Source organism: Oncorhynchus gorbuscha, linkage group LG09 (genome assembly GCF_021184085.1).
Source record: "Oncorhynchus gorbuscha isolate QuinsamMale2020 ecotype Even-year linkage group LG09, OgorEven_v1.0, whole genome shotgun sequence".
Taxonomy (NCBI): Eukaryota; Metazoa; Chordata; class Actinopteri; order Salmoniformes; family Salmonidae; genus Oncorhynchus; species Oncorhynchus gorbuscha.
Window position 1 is genome coordinate 91057507 of NC_060181.1, and position 6000 is coordinate 91063506.

Here is a 6000-nt window from a genome sequence, read left to right on the forward strand (position 1 = left end):
CTCATCCTTGGGAAAAGGGAAAATTCCTACGCTCATCCTTGGGAAAAGGGAAATTCCTATGCTCATCCTTGGGAAAATGGAAAATTCCTATGCTCATCCTTGGGAAAAGGGAAAATTCCTATGCTCATCCTTGGGAAAAGGGAAAATTCCTTTGCTCATCCTTGGGAAAATTCCTTTGCTCATCCTTGGGAAAAGGGAAATTCCTTTGCTCATCCTTGGGAAAAGGGAAAATTCCTTTGCTCATCCTTGAGAAAAGGGAAAATTCCTTTGCTCATCCTTGAGAAAAGGGAATATTCCTTTGCTCATCCTTGGGAAAAGGGAAAATTCCTATGCTCATCCTTGGGAAAAGGGAAAATTCCTATGCTCATCCTTGGGAAAAGGGAAAATTCCTATGCTCATCCTTGGGAAAAGGGAAAATTCCTATGCTCATCCTTGGGAAAAGGGAAAATTCCTATGCTCATCCTTGGGAAAAGGGAAAATTCCTATGCTCATCCTTGGGAAAAGGGAAAATTCCTATGCTCATCCTTGGGAAAAGGGAAAATTCCTATGCTCATCCTTGGGAAAAGGGAAAATTCCTATGCTCATCCTTGGGAAAAGGGAAAATTCCTATGCTCATCCTTGGGAAAAGGGAAAATTCCTTTGCTCATCCTTGGGAAAAGGGAAATTCCTTTGCTCATCCTTGGGAAAAGGGAAAATTCCTTTGCTCACCCTTGGGAAAATCCACTACAACTTCATTGGGGTTAACCTGTGGCCAGTTCAGTTGTTTGGAAAAGATTTAGAAAGAAACACCGGTCTATATAAGGTTCCACCGTTGACACTGCCTATCAGAGATGCAGAATCATCAAGGAGACGTTAAAACATGGCGTTCCTTGATGGGGCAAGAACGAGATGTGTGTTAAGTACACTATCATCATTAGGAGACGTGCCGTTGAAGTCCGAAGTTTACATACACTTAGCCAAATATATTTAAACTCAGTTTTTTACAATTCCTGACATTTAATCCTAGTAAAAATTCCCTGATTTTGGTCAGTTAGGATCAACACATTTTAAGAATGTGAAATGTAAGAATAATAGTTATTTCAGCGTTTTATTTCTTTCATCACATTCCCAGTGGGTCAAGTTTACATGCACTCAATTAGTATTTGGTAGCATTGCCTTTAAATTGTTTAACTCGGGTCAAATATTTCTGGTAGCCTTCCCACAATAAGTTGGGTGAATTTTGGCCCATTCCTCCTGACAGAGCTGGTGTAACTGAGTCAGGTTTGTAGGCCTCCTTGCTCGCACATGTTTTTTCAGATCTCCCCACAAATTTTCTATGGGATTGAGGTCAGGGCTTTGTGATGGCCACTCCAATATCTTGACTTTGTTGTCTTTAAGGCCATTTTGTCACAACTTTGGAAGTATGCTTGTGGTCATTGTCCATTTGGAAGACCCATTTGCGACCAAGCTTTAACTTCCTGATGTCTTGACATGTTGCTTCAATATATCCACATAATTTTCCTACCTCATGATGCCATCTATTTTGTGAAGTGCACCAGACCCTCCTGCAGCAAAGCACCCCCACAACATGATGCTGCCACCCCTGTGCTTACATTTACATTTAAGTCATTTAGCAGACGCTCTTATCCAGAGCGACTTACAAATTGGTGCATTCACCTTATGACATCCAGTGGAACAGCCACTTTACAATAGTGCATCTAAATATTTTAAGGGGGGGGGGGGTGAGAAGGATTACTTTATCCTATCCTAAGTATTCCTTAAAGAGGTGGGGTTTCAGGTGTCTCCGGAAGGTGGTGATTGACTCCGCTGTCCTGGCGTCGTGAGGGAGTTTGTTCCACCATTGGGGAGCCAGAGCAGCGAACAGTTTTGACTGGGCTGAGCGGGAACTGTACTTCCTCAGTGGTAGGGAGGCGAGCAGGCCAGAGGTGGATGAACGCAGTGCCCTTATTTGGGTGTAGGGCCTGATCAGAGCCTGGAGGTACTGAGGTGCCGTTCCCCTCACAGCTCCGTAGGCAAGCACCATGGTCTTGTAGCGGATGCGAGCTTCAACTGGAAGCCAGTGGAGAGAGCGGAGGAGCGGGGTGACGTGAGAGAACTTGGGAAGGTTGAACACTAGACGGGCTGCGGCGTTCTGGATGAGTTGTAGGGGTTTAATGGCACAGGCAGGGAGCCCAGCCAACAGCGAGTTGCAGTAATCCAGACGGGAGATGACAAGTGCCTGGATTAGGACCTGCGCCGCTTCCTGTGTGAGGCAGGGACGTACTCTGCGGATGTTGTAGAGCATGAACCTACAGGAACGGGCCACCGCCTTGATGTTAGTTGAGAACGACAGGGTGTTGTCCAGGATCACGCCAAGGTTCTTAGCGCTCTGGGAGGAGGACACAATGGAGTTGTCAACCGTGATGGCGAGATCATGGAACGGGCAGTCCTTCCCTGGGAGGAAGAGCAGCTCCGTCTTGCCGAAGTTCAGCTTGAGGTGGTGATCCGTCATCCACACTGATATGTCTGCCAGACATGCAGAGATGCGATTTGCCACCTGGTCATCAGAAGGGGGAAAGGAGAAGATTAATTGTGTGTCGTCTGCATAGCAATGATAGGAGAGACCATGTGAGGTTATGACAGAGCCAAGTGACTTGGTGTATAGCGAGAATAGGAGAGGGCCTAGAACAGAGCCCTGGGGACACCAGTGGTGAGAGCGCGTGGTGAGGAGACAGATTCTCGCCACGCCACCTGGTAGGAGCGACCTGTCAGGTAGGACGCAATCCAAGCGTGGGCCGCGCCGGAGATGCCCAACTCGGAGAGGGTGGAGAGGAGGATCTGATGGTTCACAGTATCGAAGGCAGCCGATAGGTCTAGAAGGATGAGAGCAGAGGAGAGAGAGTTAGCGGTGCGGAGCGCCTCCGTGATACAGAGAAGAGCAGTCTCAGTTGAATGACTAGTCTTGAAACCTGACTGATTTGGATCAAGAAGGTCATTCTGAGAGAGATAGCGGGAGAGCTGACCAAGGACGGCACGTTCAAGAGTTTTGGAGAGAAAAGAAAGAAGGGATACTGGTCTGTAGTTGTTAACATCGGAGGGATCGAGTGTAGGTTTTTTCAGAAGGGGTGCAACTCTCGCTCTCTTGAAGACGGAAGGGACGTAGCCAGCGGTCAGGGATAAGTTGATGAGCGAGGTGAGGTAAGGGAGAAGGTCTCCGGAAATGGTCTGGAGAAGAGAGGAGGGGATAGGGTCGAGCGGGCAGGTTGTTGGGCGGCCGGCCGTCACAAGACGCGAGATTTCATCTGGAGAGAGAGGGGAGAAAGAGGTCAGAGCACAGGGTAGGGCAGTGTGAGCAGAACCAGCGGTGTCGTTTGACTTAGCAAACGAGGATCGGATGTCGTCGACCTTCTTCTCAAAATGGTTGATGAAGTCATCTGCAGAGAGGGAGGAGGGGGGGGGAGGAGGAGGAGGATTCAGGAGGGAGGAGAAGGTGGCAAAGAGCTTCCTAGGGTTAGAGGCAGATGCTTGGAATTTAGAGTGGTAGAAAGTGGCTTTAGCAGCAGAGACAGAGGAGGAAAATGTAGAGAGGAGGGAGCAAAAGGATGCCAGGTCCGCAGGGAGGCGAGTTTTCCTCCATTTCCGCTCGGCTGCCCGGAGCCCTGTTCTGTGAGCTCGCAATGAGTCGTCAAGCCACGGAGCGGGAGGGGAGGACCGAGCCGGCCTGGAAGATAGGGGACATAGAGAGTCAAAGGATGCCGAAAGGGAGGAGAGGAGGGTTGAGGAGGCAGAATCAGGAGATAGGTTGGAGAAGGTTTGAGCAGAGGGAAGAGATGATAGGATGGAAGAGGAGAGAGTAGCGGGGGAGAGAGCGAAGGTTGGGACGGCGCGATACCATCCGAGTAGGGGCAGTGTGGGAAGTGTTGGATGAGAGCGAGAGGGAAAAGGATACAAGGTAGTGGTCGGAGACTTGGAGGGGAGTTGCAATGAGGTTAGTGGAAGAACAGCATCTAGTAAAGATGAGGTCGAGCGTATTGCCTGCCTTGTGAGTAGGGGGGGAAGGTGAGAGGGTGAGGTCAAAAGAGGAGAGGAGTGGAAAGAAGGAAGCAGAGAGGAATGAGTCAAAGGTAGACGTGGGGAGGTTAAAGTCGCCCAGAACTGTGAGAGGTGAGCCGTCCTCAGGAAAGGAGCTTATCAATGCATCAAGCTCATTGATGAACTCTCCGAGGGGACCTGGAGGACGATAAATGATAAGGATGTTAAGCTTGAAAGGGCTGGTAACTGTGACAGCATGAAATTCAAAGGAGGCGATAGACAGATGGGTAAGGGGAGAAAGAGAGAATGACCACTTGGGAGAGATAAGGATCCCGATGCCACCACCCCGCTGACCAGAAGCTCTCGGGTGTGCGAGAACACGTGGGCGGACGAAGAGAGAGCAGTAGGAGTAGCAGTGTTATCTTTGGTGATCCATGTTTCTGTCAGTGCCAAGAAGTCGAGGGACTGGAGGGAGGCATAGGCTGAGATGAACTCTGCCTTGTTGGCCGCAGATCGGCAGTTCCAGAGGCTACCGGAGACCTGGAACTCCACGTGGGTCGTGCGCTGGGACCACCAGATTAGGGTGGCAGCGGCCACGCGGTGTGGAGCGTTTGTATGGTCTGTGCAGAGAGGAGAGAACAGGGATAGACAGACACATAGTTGACAGGCTACAGAAGAGGCTACGCTAATGCAAGGAGATTGGAATGACAAGTGGACTACACGTCTCGAATGTTCAGAAAGTTAAGCTTACGTAGCAAGAATCTTATTGACTAAAATGATTAAAATGATACAGTACTGCTGAAGTAGGCTAGCTGGCAGTGGCTGCGTTGTTGACACTACACTAATCAAGTCGTTCCGTTGAGTGTAATAGTTTCTACAGTGCTGCTATTCGGGGGCTAGCTGGCTAGCTAGCAGTGTTGATTACGTTACGTTGCGTTAAAAGAACGACAATAGCTGGCTAGCTAACCTAGAAAATCGCTCTAGACTACACAATTATCTTTGATACACAGACGGCTATGTAGCTAGCTATGTAGCTAGCTACGATCAAACAAATCAAACCGTTGTGCTGTAAAGAAATGAAATGAAAAATGTGATACTACCTGTGGAGCGAAGCGGAATGCGACCGGGTTGTTGAGTGCGGAAGTTCTATTCAGTAGACGTTGGCTAGCTGTTGGCTAGCTAGCAGAGTCTCCTACGTTAAGGACGACAAATAGCTGGCTAGCTAACCTCGGTAAATTAAGATAATCACTCTAAGACTACACGCTCTAAACTACACAATTATCTTGGATACGAAGACAGCAAAGACAACTATGTAGCTAGCTAACACTACACTAATCAAGTCGTTCAGTTGAGTGTAATAGTTTCTACAGTGCTGTTATTCGGTAAACGGTGGACGTTTGCTAGCTGGCTAGCTGCTGGGCAGATAGCAGTGTAGACTACGTTAGGACGACGAAATACGAAGTTGCAATAGAAGTGCTGACTGTTTCACTTTGTTGTCCTCTTTCTTTTCCTTTTTCTTCTGTCCTTCTTTTGTCTTCCTTCTGTTAACTAGATATTTTTTGTTGTTATTCTTTGTAAGCTAGCTAGCTTCTTCCAGGAGAGTCCCTAGCAACTGCTTAGCAACAAGTAAACAATTCTGCTAGCAATTCAGCTAGCTAAGATAACTACAATTTTATGAAAAATAGTTAATTTTTCAAAAGCCTGTCTTTTTTGGTTTGTTCCTTGTTTTGTCTTCTATTGAGTCTTGCAGTTTTCTCTTGATTTTTTCGATGTGCTTCACGGTTGGGATGGTGTTCTTCGGCTTGCCAGCCTCCCCCTTCCTCCAAACATAATGATGGTCATTCTGGCCAAACAGTTCTATTTTTTTCTATATTTCTCTAAAAAGTACGATCTTTGTCCCCATGTGCAGTTGCAAACTGTAGTCTGGCTTTTTTATGGCGGTTTTAGAGCAGTGGCTTCTTCCTTGCCAAGCGGCTTTTCAGGTTATGT